This window comes from Coregonus lavaretus, assembly GCF_964263955.1.
Source record: "Coregonus lavaretus genome assembly, chromosome: 21".
NCBI lineage: Eukaryota > Metazoa > Chordata > Actinopteri > Salmoniformes > Salmonidae > Coregonus > Coregonus lavaretus.
Genome location: NC_140008.1, coordinates 47,630,474 through 47,645,402, shown reverse-complemented (window position 1 = coordinate 47,645,402; position 14,929 = coordinate 47,630,474).

Here is a 14,929-nt window from a genome sequence, read left to right as displayed (position 1 = left end):
CTCGACACAATCCTGCTCTGACATGCACTGTCAACTGTGGGACCTTATATAGACAGGTGTGAGCCTTTCCAACTCATGTCCAATCAATTGAATTTACCACAGGTGGACTCCAATCAAGTTGTAGAAACATCTCAAGGATTGTCAATGGAAACAGGATGCACCTGAGCTCAATTTCGAGTCTCATAGTAAAGGGTCTGAATACTTGTGAATAAGTTATTTATGTTTTTTATTTTTTATAAATGAGCAAACATTTCGAAAAACCTGTTTCGCTTTGTCATTATGGGGTATCATGTGTAGATTGATGAGGAAAAATTGTATTTAATCAATTTTAGAATAATGCTGTAACGTAACAAAATGTGGACAAAATCAAGGGGTCTGAAAACTTTCCGGGAAAGATCAGGTAGCCAGGGATTCTCTGTTGTTCTGTCACGGTTTACTTTCACAGCCAGTTCAACAGAGCATGATTCTATTGAACTTTAAAAGGGCATTTAAAATGGCTTTCAGCTCTCCTTGTTGAATATTTCTAATTGATGCTCTCTCTCTCTCTCTTTTTCTCTCATTCTCTCGCTGTCGGAAATGGAGAATCAGGCTTGCTCACTGACCCCAAGAATCCATTCTGTTCTTTAATAAGGCCTGCATGCCACAAAGCAGTAATTTTCTAGGCCCTCTGCAAATATACCTGAAGAAAGAAACAAGCAGTTAGCCAAACGATGCTCTGTCAGGCTTTCCTTAAATGAGTATTAACATGTCTCCAATTGCACCTTTGCTGACCTAGCCAAGGCACAATAGGTTAAACCTTACTATTTACTAATACTATTTGGCCTTTCTGATTAGAGTACCTCCCAATTACTGCTAGCTAGGAGTTTTGAGATGAAAGGAGAGATAGGAGAGGGAATGAGAGGAGAGAGAGAAAGAAGGAAATACAACACACAAAAGTCTGTATTGACGAAATAAGTTATTATCTTATTCTAATGACTCTACAGGCTTAATTTGTCAGACTAGAGGCTTCTTGCTCGTTTCCCTATGTTAATAGGGACCTCTTTCAAGTGTTGGAGTTGGCTGGCAGAGCGGAGCGGAAAGGATCATCCTGGGAACACTGTTACCACGCCAACATGCAGTTCCTTGTGTGGATGTGGTGCGGTCTCCATTCCAAATGGCAGCCCATTTCATATAAAGGGCTCTATTCCCATAGGGCTCTGGTCAAAAGTAGAACACCATATATGGAATAGGGTGCCATTTGGGATGCAGACGTGGTGTGATATTCCTGCTAAGAGCTCATCATTAACACCTTATCACCTTCACAATAGTAGTTTCAAAATGACGATTTAGCAACAATTCAGCTCACAATAATTTATAATTACACTTCTCTGACTGAATGAGTCAGTAAATACTGTGGGAGGAGTCCAGATAAATGCTCGGAGTAGAGTACCATGGGGCAACGAGGGGAAAATGCTCAGTTGTGCGCCAGGGGCTCCCACTCCTCTTTCTATTCTGGTTAGAGCCAGTTTGCGCTGTTCTGTGAAGGAAGTAGTTCACAGCGTTGTACGAGATCTTCAGTTTCTTGGCAATTTCTCGCATGGAATAGCCTTCATTTCTCAGAACAAGAATAGATTGACGAATTTCAGAAGAAAGTTATTTGTTTCTGGCCATTTTCAGCCTGTAATCGAACCCATAATTGCTGATGCTCCAGATACTCAACTAGTCTCAAGAAGGCCCGTTGTATTGCTTCTTTAATCAGCACAACAGTTTTCAGCTGTGCTAACATAATTGCAAAATAGTTTTTTAATGATCAATTAGCCTTTTAAAATGATAAACTTGGATTAGCAAACACAACGTGCCATTGGAACACAGGACTGATGGTTGCTGATAATGGGCCTCTGTACGCCTATGTAGATATTCCATAAAAAATCAGCCATTTCCAGCTACAATAGCCATTTACAACATTAACAATGTCTACACTGTATTTCTGATCAATTTGATGTTATTTTAATGAACAAAAAAATTGCTTTTCTTTCGAAAACAATGACATTTCTAAGTAACCCCAAACTTTTGAACGGTAGTGTATGTATTTTTTAGTTTAGTATAATATCGTTTATTCCAGTATTCATGGCAGTCAGGAAGCAGGTGCAGTTAGTGAGTTTAATAATAACGAATATGGAGCAATACAAACCAAGCGAAGCGTCTGACATAGAAACATAAACAATAATACCTGATGACTGATAACAAAAGAGTGCTATATAAAGAGTAAGTAATCAAGGGAGTAATGAAGTCCAGGTGTGACTGATGAGACGCAGGTGTGCGTAATGATGGTTGCCAAGTGTGCGTAAAGATAGGTTGCCAGGACCGGTGGTTAATAGACATGTGTCGTCAAGTGCCTGAGCGGTAGTGGACGTGTGGCTCCAGCCGCAGGACGACACCGGCCAGGAGGACGGCCCCGAGAGCAGGAAGGTGGAAATCTCGGATGATGTTGGGATCTAGAATGTCATCGACCGGAACCCAACACCACTCCTCTGGACCTGTAAGTTACCTCGTTGACCTTCCGGAGGACCGTGAACGACCCCAGCTTCTTACAGGGCCGGCGGAGCAGGAGGTTCCTGGTAGAGAGCCAGACGCGATCATCAGGATGGAACACGGGAGCCTCACTGCGGTGGCGATCCACCTGCTCTTTCTGATAGCACACAGCGCGCTGGAGTGTCACGTGGGCATCGTTCCATACCTCTTCTGAGCGCCGGAACCACTCGTCCACCGCAGAAGCTTCGGTCAGGCTCGGAGTCCACAGAGCCAGGGCTGGGCGTTTTCAGCCTAAGGATGGAATTGGGCCCACTCCCCCTGCCGGTCCTGGAAGTGGCTCCTCAGGAACCTGAGGCCGTTACCCGGAAGTGAGGCTGACCGTGAACCCCAGCTTCTCCATGAAAGCCTTCCAACACGTGATGTGAATTGGGGGCCACGGTATCATCAGGAAGGCCATAGTGCCGGAAGACCTGCTGGAAGTGCTCAGCGACCTGGAGGGCGGTAGGGAGACCAGAGAGAGGGATGAAATGGCATGATTTAGAGAATCTGTCCACTATCACCAAAATGGTGGTAAAACCATCAGAAGAGGGGAGATCAGTGACAAAGTCAATGGACACAAGATACCAGGGACGCTGAGGCACGGGAAGGGGAAGGAGGTTCTCTGCTGGAGCATTCAGAGGGGAAATTGGATTGGGCACCTACGGAACAGGAGTTGACATAACGAGTGACGTTCTGAGCCAAGGAGGGCCACCAGTACTTTCCAGAGATGGACTGAATGGTGCAGGTGATACCTGGATATCCAGCGATGACAGCTGTGTGCGCCCAGGTCAATAGCCGATCCCTTATGCCCGTGGGGACGTAGGTGCGCTCAGAAGGACAAGTGGCAGGTGTGGGGTTCCCTCTCCAGGGCCTGTCTGCAGGAGATAGCTTTTTTAAGTGGATACAATTTCTGTGGATTACCTTGACATTTGGGACAGGACAGCCCCCACATCTACTTCTGAAGTGTCCACCTCCACCACCAAGGGCAGAGTAGGATCTGGATTTTTAAGCGGGGGGCGGAGGTGAAACAACCCTTCAGTAGGCGGAAGGCTTCGTCAGCTGCAGAATTCCATCCTAACTTCCGGGGACCACCCTTGAGGCGAGAAGTGAGAGGAGAGCCGATCGAGCTAAAGTTCTTAATGAATCGGCAGTAAAAGTTGGCAAACCCCAATAACCGTTGTAACCCCTTTATGGTGGTTGGGACTGGCCATGCATGACCTGACAGCATCCACCTTTCTCTCATCCATCATGACTCCTTGCGGGCCGATCTGGTAACTGTCACGATCGTCATGAAAAATGGACCAAGGCGCAGCATGATATGCGTACATCTTTTAATTAGTACTTTACCAACACGATAAAACAACAAAACAAAACGTGAAGTCCTCGGTCATAAAACACAAACCTACACGGAACAAGATCCCACAAATGACAAGTGCAAAACAGGCTGCCTAAGTATGGTTTCCAATCAGAGACAGCAAGCCACAGCTGCCTCTGATTGGGAACCACCCCGGCCAACATAGAAACACATCAACTAGAACATGAACATGGAACACTAAACATAGAAACTAACACCCTGGCTCAACATATAAGAGTCCCCAGAGCCAGGGCGTGATAGTAACCCAAAAAGGAGAACTCCTCCTGATGGAATTGGCACTTCTCCACCTTTACGTACAGGTGGTTGGCCAGGAAGCGTTCCAGGACTAATCGGACGTGTGCGATGTGCTCCTCCAAGGTAGCCGAATAGACAAGGATGTCGTCGATACATGACCACCTGGCGTCCAAGCGTGTCCCGGAACACCTCATTGATGAATGCCTGGAACACTAACAGAGCATTGACTAATCCAAAAGGTGTCACCAAGTACTCGTAGTGACCAGACATCGTGCTGAAGGTCATCTTCCATTCATCCCCCTCCCGGATGCGGATCAAATTGTAAGCACTCTGCAGGTCCAACTTGGTAAAAAAAACGGGCCCCGTGGAGTTGTTCGATCATGGCCGGCACCAACGGGAGAGGGTAGCGGTACTTCGTGGTGATGGAATTCCGATTTCTGTAATTGATGCATGGGCGCAGTCCTCCGTCCTTCTTGGCTACGAAGAAGAAGCCTGAAGGCGCAGGGGAGGTGGACGTGCGAATGAAACCCTGCTAGAGAGCCTCCTGGATGTACTCCTCCATAACCCTGATTTCGGCAACTGACAGTGGGTAGATGCGGCCGCGCGCCCGAAGATCTTGGTATACCTCCGGGATGTTGGGCTGAAGGGCAACCACAGGACTCTCAACCGAAGGGGAAGGGTAAGCAGGTCTTCCGGCATTCGGGTGCCCAGCCAGTGATTTTCATCCTCGGCCATGTGATAGTGGGGTTATGACGTTGAAGCCATGGGAGGCCAAGGATGGTCTTGTGTACGGGTGCACTGATGATGAGGAAGGGAAGTCTTTCTTGATGTATGGATTCCACTGTGAGAGTGAGTGGTGCTGTGATGTGTGTGATTGTCCCGGATCCCAGTGGTTGACTATCCAGTGCTTGAACCGGACAAGGAGAGGAGAGCGGTTATGAGGTGATGTTAAGGGAGGAGGCGAGGGCCTGGTCAATAAAATTCCCTGCGTCCCAGAGTCAACTAGAACTGTAGAAAGAAAAAATGAAGGACAGCCAGACAGTGATATCGTTACTAGGAAAGGTTTGGCGGAATGTGATGATGGAATAATCACACCTAACCCAGGAGACAGATGATCACGTGGCTGCCCCAGTGCTCCCGTGGACCCCCGGTTAGAATGTTCCGGACACCGTTGAAGCTGGTGCCCCTCCTGTCCGCAATAAGGACAGAGCCCCAGCTGTCTATGACGGCATCGCTCAGCCGCGGAGAGACGTGTGTCCCCCACTTCCATGGGTTCAGGCTCTGACTCAGAATGATCAACGGAGGAGGGAGAGAGGCGATGGGGGTACCGACACTCCCGAAGAAGGTTATCCAGACGGATGGCCATTCCGATGAGGGAATCCAAGGATGTCGTCTCGGCATGCCAACTCCGTCTGGACCTCTTCGCGCAATCCTCTTCTGAATAGGGTGCGGAGCGCCGGCTCATTCCATCCGCTAGATGCTGCCACTATCCGAAAGGTGATTGCGTACTCCGGCGTGGTCTGGCCTTCCTGCCGTAGTTGGAGTAGGCACTCACACCCCTCTCTGCCCTCTGGTGGATGGTCGAAGACCCCCTGAACAGAGCCATGAACCCCTCATAGGAACCCAGCTCTTCCTCTCCTCTCTCCCAGACGGTCGTGGCCCTCTCCAACGCCCGTCCAGTCAGCAGAGAAATAACCGTGGCAACCTTGGATCTCTCGGTGTTGGGGGCTCCCATCTGATGTGTGAAATAGAGGGAGCACTGGAGTAGGAAGCCACGGCATTTCAATGGAGTCCCATATTTGTCCGGGGGGGACAATCGGGCATCACTGACCAGGATGGACTGCTGGATGGGCTGGGGTACTGGCTCGCTGGGTCGACTTGTGGTAGAGAATCCTCTGCTGTTTGGAAATGACGCCCCTTGAGTAATGTCGACTCCTTGAAGAACGCGGAGGACCTCATCCATAGCTGTCCCCAAATGAGCCAGCTGGTCATGGCGTTGACAAAGTAGGTGTCCCTGTTCACCAACCATCTTGGAGATGCCTTGGTTAACTGGTGCTAGGTAGTATTCTGTAACGTAGACGCAGGGAGTCAGGAAGCAGGTGCAGTTAGTGAGTTTAATAATAACGAACATGGAGCGATACAAAACAAGAGAAGCGTCTGACATAGAAACATTAACAATACTACTGATGACTGATAACAAAAGAGTGCTATATAAAGGGTAAGTAATCAAGGGAGTAATGAAGTCCAGGTGTGACTGATGATGAGACGCAGGTGTGTGTAATGATGGTTGCCAGGTGTGCATAAAGATGGGGTTGCCAGGACCGGTGGTTAGTAGACCGGTGAGGGGGAACGGGAGTGGACGTGACAGCAACTAAAAGCTGGAGGGACTTGTCATTCCTTGACCCCTCTCCCCTCTCATAGTCTGCCATGCAATTCAGCCAATTTAATTGACACAAAAGGCTAGGTTCACGCAGCTACTTCTAAAATCAAATCACATTTTATTAGTCACATACACAGTTTACAGCAGGTATAAAAGGTGCCGCGAAATGCTTGTATAACGTTATAACTTAGACTACACGTCGCAGGCACTGATTCACCAATGTTGTGTTTCAAAATCTAATCCAAAATCAAATCAAATTTAATTTCTCACATGCGCCAAATACAAATGGTGTAGACTTTACCGTGAAATGCTTGCTTTATTTGTATTCGTGTTCATGTATTCACTTCATAAATGGTAGGTAGGGCCTACATTATGTTATACTAGTCCTGCCTGGGCAGTGTACACACTATCTCACTATCCAGCTGTGTGAACAGCCAGACCATTACTAATAATAATTTGGTGGGTGCTTATATTTGTCCTATTTGTATTTATACACGTGTGGATTTTTTTCAATATCCAAACTCTCCCTGAGAGTGGGGTCACAGCCAGGGTCTGCCATTATCAACAGCAACCCTGGAGCAATTAGGGTTGAGTGCCTTGCTCAAGGGCACGTCGACAGATTGTTCACATTGTCGGCTCAGGTATTTGAACTAGCAACCTTTCGGTTACTGGCCCAATGCTCTAACCCAGCGTTTCCCAAACTCGGTCCTGGGGACCGCAAGGGGTGCATGTTTTGGTTTGTGTCCTAGCACTACACAGCTGATTCCAATAATGAATTCATCATCAAGCTTTGATTATTTGAATCAGCTGTGTAGTGCTAGCCTTGGGGTCCCCAGGACCGAGCTTGGGAAACATTGCTCTAACCGCTAGACTAACTGCCACCCATTATGGGTTCTATGCAAGACGTATGGTACAACAGCCAACCACAGGCAAGGATTTCCTCCAGAAACAGAGCAGGGTGAAACATAAATCTCTGTCTGCCGTCTCCTTGGTGAGACAGAGAGAGGAGGAGAATATGAGCAAAGTGTTAGAGCAAATCTTAATAGATTCATTTGAAGTGTTCACTGAATTGTGATTCCTTTAAAAAAAAAAATATATATATATACATATAGAATTAACTGCTTTGTTAATGCATTCCTGCTAGTCGAACAAAAGGAGGACACATGCCATCTCTCTTGACATTCACACAACTCTAAATGTGCCCATGTCAGGCCGGCAATCGCTCATGTCGGTTGGAATATGTCTCGCAAGTAGAACATTGTGTGACAGGGAGATTATTTTTGTGTTCAGTCAAGACATCTTGACAGAAAACCATTGCGATTTCAGGAATAATAATGACGGAAGTGGAATTAAGTGAGAGAGTGCTGCAGGCTACATCCCTGTAGTTTGTGATACTTTTAACATATGAATTGCTCTCCCTCCATGCCTTGTACTCTTCCTCCATGCCCCATACTTCATCTAAATCTCTCCCTCCATGCCCCAAACTCTCCCTCCATGCCTCATATGCAATGGCGATTTTAGCATGTAAATCTTGGTGAAAAAAGAAAGAAAGTGGGATGCATGCCAGCAAAGCCACTACACAACACAACACTAAACAATACATTAATTGCACTAGAACGGTGACAAACGGTGCCCACAAACTGTTATGGCCTACATAAAGCTGTCCCAACAGCAGAGTCCCAACAGCAGTCCCAACATTTTACCACTGCTACACTTGGCTATCAGCGGAGCCTTGTCAGTCAGCGAAACAGTTCATTAAGCCTCATTTACTGCCTTTAAAAAAATAACATAGCTGATATGGCTGACTTGCTTAAACAAATGTGGTTTCTAATGACAATTGAGATGTACACACTATGGCATAAGGGGACAACAAGCGAATAAGAGGCAATCCGTAATTTCGATTAAGATATTAATGAGCGTGCTAGGACGGACGTACTCAGTATAACTATTTGTTTAGCCCTTTGTCAGAACATGGGCCGTTCTTACAGTGTTCTCCCTGTACAGCAAGTCAGAACTGTAGGATAAATAAAGGGGACGTATAGGCAAACAATAAGAGCTGATGATTAGATTTCTCTAAAACAGGCTATAGGCTACATATGCACCACCAAGTCAAAACAGTAGGCGAAATCAAAAGGGGGAAATAGATCAAATTAGGCACATGGGCTATCAACAGCTTACTACACAACATACACTTAGTATTACTTTCTTAGCTACAGTATACATATCTTCCTGGCATATTACATCATTTATGCAGCAGCATCCAATACATTTTTGGACTCACCTTGTTGTGCTCACTTGAACAGGAAGGTGGTGCGGCGGTCCTTTGTGGGCAAATGTTGTCATCAAAGTCTGGCACTCTCTGGATTTATGGTGCTTTCAAGACAGCTGGGGAAAAAAAAACGAATTCAGAAAAAAACAAGGGCGAATCATGATGATCTTCAGGCCGTAGCTCTAGTAAGAAGCCCGAGTTCCGTATTTACAATTCCGAGCTGGATGACCGCTCAAAACGTATTTTCCCAGTCAGAGCTAGTTTTTTCCCAACTTCCCAGTTGTCTTGAACTCATTAAAGTCAAGTTTTCGCAGTTCAGAGTTAACAGTTGTTTTGAGCGAGGCACAAACTATGTTTCATTGACAGCATGGGCAATGTTGAATGTTTATCATTTTAAACTTGGAAAAGAGACCCTTAATCCCAGATTTGGGACCACACAGCCACTCCACTGAATAGCAGGCTAGTGATTGCTTTGCAATGCTTGAAGTTAGCCACTGTCACTGATTCCTTCAAAACCACTCATTGTTGAATTTGCGATTTCCAACTTGTTGTGTTATGGTCGATGAGCACCGATACATTTTATCTATAATTTCTCTTCACATGACAAGGATTAAAAAGGATTTGCCAGTAGATTGTCGACTTGATTCATGATGATGACTGCTAGCTAAGATTTTGAAAGTAAGATGTTGACATGATCAGTCCAATCAAAGCCACTGTAGATATAACATGATTTGACGTCATTTTATCTGTGACCATTGACTTTGAGCCTTCTTGGATGGGCACTTCTAATGTAACTCTATGGCAGCACCCAAGGGGCTTGAATTTTCAAGCTCTACCCTTGGACTTGGTGGTGACGTCCTGTCCCCACGAGTGACAGAACACTGAGCTAATCATGGCGCAACTAGAGAACATTACCAACACCTACGCTCCGTATTTTCCGCTGGCTGCCCCACCACCACAGAAAGCACTGAGCTAGGCTGAAACACCTGCATTTTGGAGCTGCCTTACTCAAGAAAGCAAAAAAGATATGTATGCTGCTTTATTAACTCAATGTTATTTTTTATTTTTTACATTGTTTGCAAACTGAATGACGGGTCGCCACTGCTCATAAGCCATCTAAAGTATGTTTGAACTTTAATGCCAGCAGTGTATCCCATCAAATGTATCATTTTAAGAACCCCCGACTTTAAACCGTGTTCATATATAAATGTCACTCAAAATATACAATCTAGTTTTAGGGAACGGCGACAGGACTTGACGACCATGCAGAGGTGTAGGAGAGAGCTGGTGATTATTTCTATGTCAGTGGATATAACAGGGAAGTGAAATGAGAAGCCAGATCTCACTGCATCTCAAGTGTTTTTGAAGGGCAGGTAAACCCCCAATGCTCAGAATTAAAATGACATTTTAGTTTCAGTTGTAAAGGTGGAAGTGAATGTTCAGATGTCTTACTCAGTGGTGTAGATGAGTGCATTAGCTTTCATAGTTTCCTATTGTCAAACACAACTTGGTTTAGCTTCATCTATTAGACAGGGAGGAGTTTGCTCTTCAAGAAAGCCAATAGGTAAATGTCACCTTGCATAAACCAAACCAAACAACAACCTCCATTCAAGAGAAGGCGAATGGGGCACCCGTAAAGGCCAGACCAGGCATACCATTACAGAACAACCAGGCAATTCCCTCTTTGCACCAGGCAGACTGTCGTGTATGATCTACACAGTGGTCCCGTATCTTCCCCCAGCAGAGCCCCGATTGTTTTGATATTTGTATTAACATGTCCTCAATCCTTAATCACTTGGGGAACTGAGGGTCAATCCCTCTCTGGCATATCAGATTATGGGTAGAAGACAAACTTATCGGACGCCTTGCCATGCCATGCTTCCTATGTTGAATCCACACTACTACCTCTCCCCAATACCCTGGAAGTGAAAAGTGTAACACATAAATGTGGGGTACATTACAATAGAATAATAGAGTGGAATATAATATACATACTATTATGGACATTTTATTTCCCCAGATAGGCCTAGGCTGTGTCCCAAATGGCATGCTATTCCCTTTATATAGGGAATAGGTTGCCATTTGGGATGCAGATCTAGTCTCTTTTTCAAAGACATACAGCTCAGCCATCCTCCATCATCCCCTCATCTGGAAACCAGAGCTGATTGGAGAAGACAGGCGGTAAGGACTTTCTGCAATGTCAGGTCTCCATGTCTTATTGTTTTAAATGACCTCTGTGGACATCATTTTTAGTTTTTTCACATCTTGTGATGTTATCATTACGAGCAGTGTCCTGCATATTATTGCATCGTTTAAGCACAATGCCTGGTCTATTTGCATCACTATAGCTGGGCTATCATTCCTCTCTCTTGGGCCCTCTTAGCTGCCAACCGCACTGTGTACAGAACTAAGGCCACACACTCTCCAGCCTTGCCATTATTCAGCTCCAAACATTTTAATGTCACTGTTAAGTTGCCACTGTATGTAGAACTGTCACCCTATCTTAAAGGCAGTGGAGGCTATGTGTAATTCCTTTAACACAAGGCTATGTTGACATCCTTATCATTGTTGTAATGGCCTGCTTATACCACCTCACATCCTCCAGTCTCTCACAAGCAGCTGGTAATTCATTGAATTAATTCAACTCAGACAGTGGGATGGAGTAACAGTCTGTCTAGCACTTTTGTTCTTGTTGTTTTTAAAGGTTTGAATACATCATCTTTCAGTCAGCAATCTCTGTCCTCTCATAGCCACCATATGATTCACTTAAAGGTTAGACAGGATGTGATCATGTCATGTGATCATGTTGGCTGGTGTCTCCTTATATCATATCAGAAATTATGGTTATGATTCATTGCTATAACAGTGCATAATGCTAGCCTGATGACTAAAACAGGTATGCAGAACTAAACGGATAATATAGAAATAAGGGGATGGTAATGTAGGGATAATGTGGAAATCTGCTGACATGTACAGTACATTAGTCCTATCAAACAGTAGAGCAATATACTGGCTTATGTGACACAAGTTAGGTTTTGGCACACTCCAAGGAAAAAAAGTTAATATAGGTTTGATAAATACTAAACTAGGCAACAAAAAACATACATCTATTTCTCTGCCCGGATGTTAAGTCAAGAGTGAGGCAGAAATATGTTGTTGTTGACACATTGATGGGCAAGCCATGTAAAAATGGTAGCGCTTCTGTTTGGGATTCCAGTACATTATTTTCTCATTTAGTTGATATGATTGTTTTAAAAGGCTGAATAGTAGGGATTGCAAGGCAAATTGTAAAGTGATTCTCATAGTTGACATTCTAATTATAAACATCAATTTAACCAATTCTATAATTCATGAAACATTTTCTCATTTCATAAAAAAAAAAATTGGGATGAGACTCATGGGAAGGATGATTATTTCATGGAATTTAACCATAACCAGAAACCAAACATAATGGACCCATGTGTTTTGAGCATTGGAAGTGTTTGAAACTTTAATTCGGTCCCGGACAGTGTCTGAGAGCCTTTCCTCTCTACATCTAACTGTCACATTTTTTACTTAAAAAAAGAAGAAGCACAAAGACACTGTTGTTGATTTCCAAGTGGCACAGCGGTCTAAGGCACTGCATCTCAGTGCTTGAGGTGTCACTACAGACCCCCTGGTTCAATTCCAGGCTGTATCACAACCGGCCGTGATTGGGAGTCCCATAGGGTGCCGCACAATTGGTCCGGGTTTGGCCAGTGTAGGCCGTCATTGTAAATAAGAATTTGTTCTTAACTGACTTGCCTAGTTAAATAAAGGTAATATATATATATATATATATATATATATATATATATATATATATATATATATATATATATATATATATATATAAATAAATAAAAATCACTACGATGGCAACTGTCCTCTGTGTATTGCTAAGTTCCAAATGGCACCCTATTCCCTCTATGGTGCACTACCTTTGACCAGTACCCATAGGCTAGTGCTATATATATAGGGAATAGGGTGCCATTAATTTTAGGATGCAGTCTATGAAATGCAAACGTTGTCTGTGTTTTGCTTAATCCTCCTCTACAGGTAGCCAGATCAAACCCCCTTCCACCCAGGTTATTTGTCACCTTGGCCTGGTAAACCAGATCTGTGTTGGTGCTTCAAAGGGAATAGGCTACTGGCAAGTCCCCCAAAATGTTGAGATACCCCTACCCAAGGTATATAAAAAAACAACCATGTTTTTCCATATCTCCCATATGAAATGGATGGTTGTGTAAAAAATTATTTTACTGCAAAAGTGGTTAAATTGTTAGATATTGTGTAACACCCCCTTAACTCCAACATTGCTCTCATTCAGTGATGTATGGTCCTGCCTGACAGAAATACAAACATTAATACATGTTTTTTGATGTTGTGGCTATTGTAATCTGCTCTAAGGAAAACACCCCCTAAACTCAAAAGGTGCAGAATAAGGCCTGGATGGAGGGGGGTTGGCCACATAAGGTAATTTAACCCAATATTGCAAGCTCTGAGATTGCTGCAAATTGGAATATGAAGTTAATTGTCTGCCCTACATACAGAAACAAACAGCATTATGATATCTTCAAGCATTTTGGAAAGATAGACCTGTAAAAACAGAGATACAGTAGGCAGAAATATCAACAATGAATATTTATGATGAACTTCTCTTTTTGGTAGCTGTTCAATAAACAACTTTCCAAGTCAAATTGACTCTCATGGTGCATGGTCCTGCCTGACAAAAATGCATATGGTTACAAGTTTTTTGATGTTGTGGCTATTGTAATCAGCTCTAAGGAAAACAAGTGGGCTCAGACATCAAAATAAAATATTTTGGTGTCCAAAGTTCATTCAAGGATTTTGCGTCATTAGTCCCTAGTCTTGCAATAAAGTCAGGGGGCCATCAAAGATTCTCTATATTTTGCATAAAAAATGGAATATGATGTCAAAAATCCAAAATAATAACATTTGGTGGAGTTTAAATCACATGTAAATACTAATTGTGTAAATCAGAGGATTTTTTACAGAATTCTGTACAATACACTATGAAGACTTATTTGATTTAGAATAAAATTGATTTACACTATGGCCAACAGGATTACTCTCAAACACCTTTGCCTGCTTATACAGTGCCTTCGGAAAGTATTCAGACCCCTTGACTTTCTCCACATTTTGTTACAGCCTTATTCTAAAATGGATTAAATATTGTTTTCCCCTCATCAACCTACACACACAACACCCCGTAATGACAAAGCAAAAACAGATTGTAGGATTTTTTTGCCAATTTATTAAAAATAAAGTATTCAGACCCTTTACTCAGTACTTTGTTGAAGCACTTTTGGCAGCGATTACAGCATCAAGTCTTCTTGGGTATGACGCTACAAGCTTGGCACACCTGTATTTGGGGAGTTTCTCCCAATCTCTTCTGCCGATCCTCTCAAACTCTGTCAGGTTGGATGGGGAGCGTCGCTGCACAGCTATTTTCAGGTCTCTCCAGAAATGTTCGATCGGGTTCATGTCCGGGCTCTGGCTGGACCACTCAAGGACATTCAGAGACTTGTCCCGAAGCCACTCCTGCATTGTCTTGGCTGTGTGATTAGGGTCGTTGTCCTGTTGGAAGGTGAACCTTCGCCCCAGTCTGAGGTCCTGAGCACTCTGGAGCAGGTTTTCATCAAGGATCTTTCTGTACTTTGCTCCGTTCATCTTTCCCTTGATCCTGACTACTCTCCCAGTCCCTTCCGCTGAAAAACATCCCCACAGCATGATGCTGCCACCACCATACTTCACCGTAGGGATGGTGCCAGGTTTCCTCCAGACGTGACGCTTGGCATTCAGGCCAAAGAGTTCAATCATGGTTTCATCAGACCAGAGAATCTTGTTTCTCATGGTCTGAAAATCCTTTAGGTGCATTTTGGCTAACTCCAAGCGGGTTGTCCTGTGCTGCAGAGATGGCTGTTCTTCTGGAAGTTTCTCCCATCTCCAGAGAGAAACTCTGGAGCTCTGTCAGAGTGACCATCGGGTTCTTGGTCACCTCCCTGACCGAGGCCCTTCTCCCCCGATTGCTCAGTTTGGCCGCGTGGCCAGATCTAGGAAGAGTCTTGGTGGTTCCAAA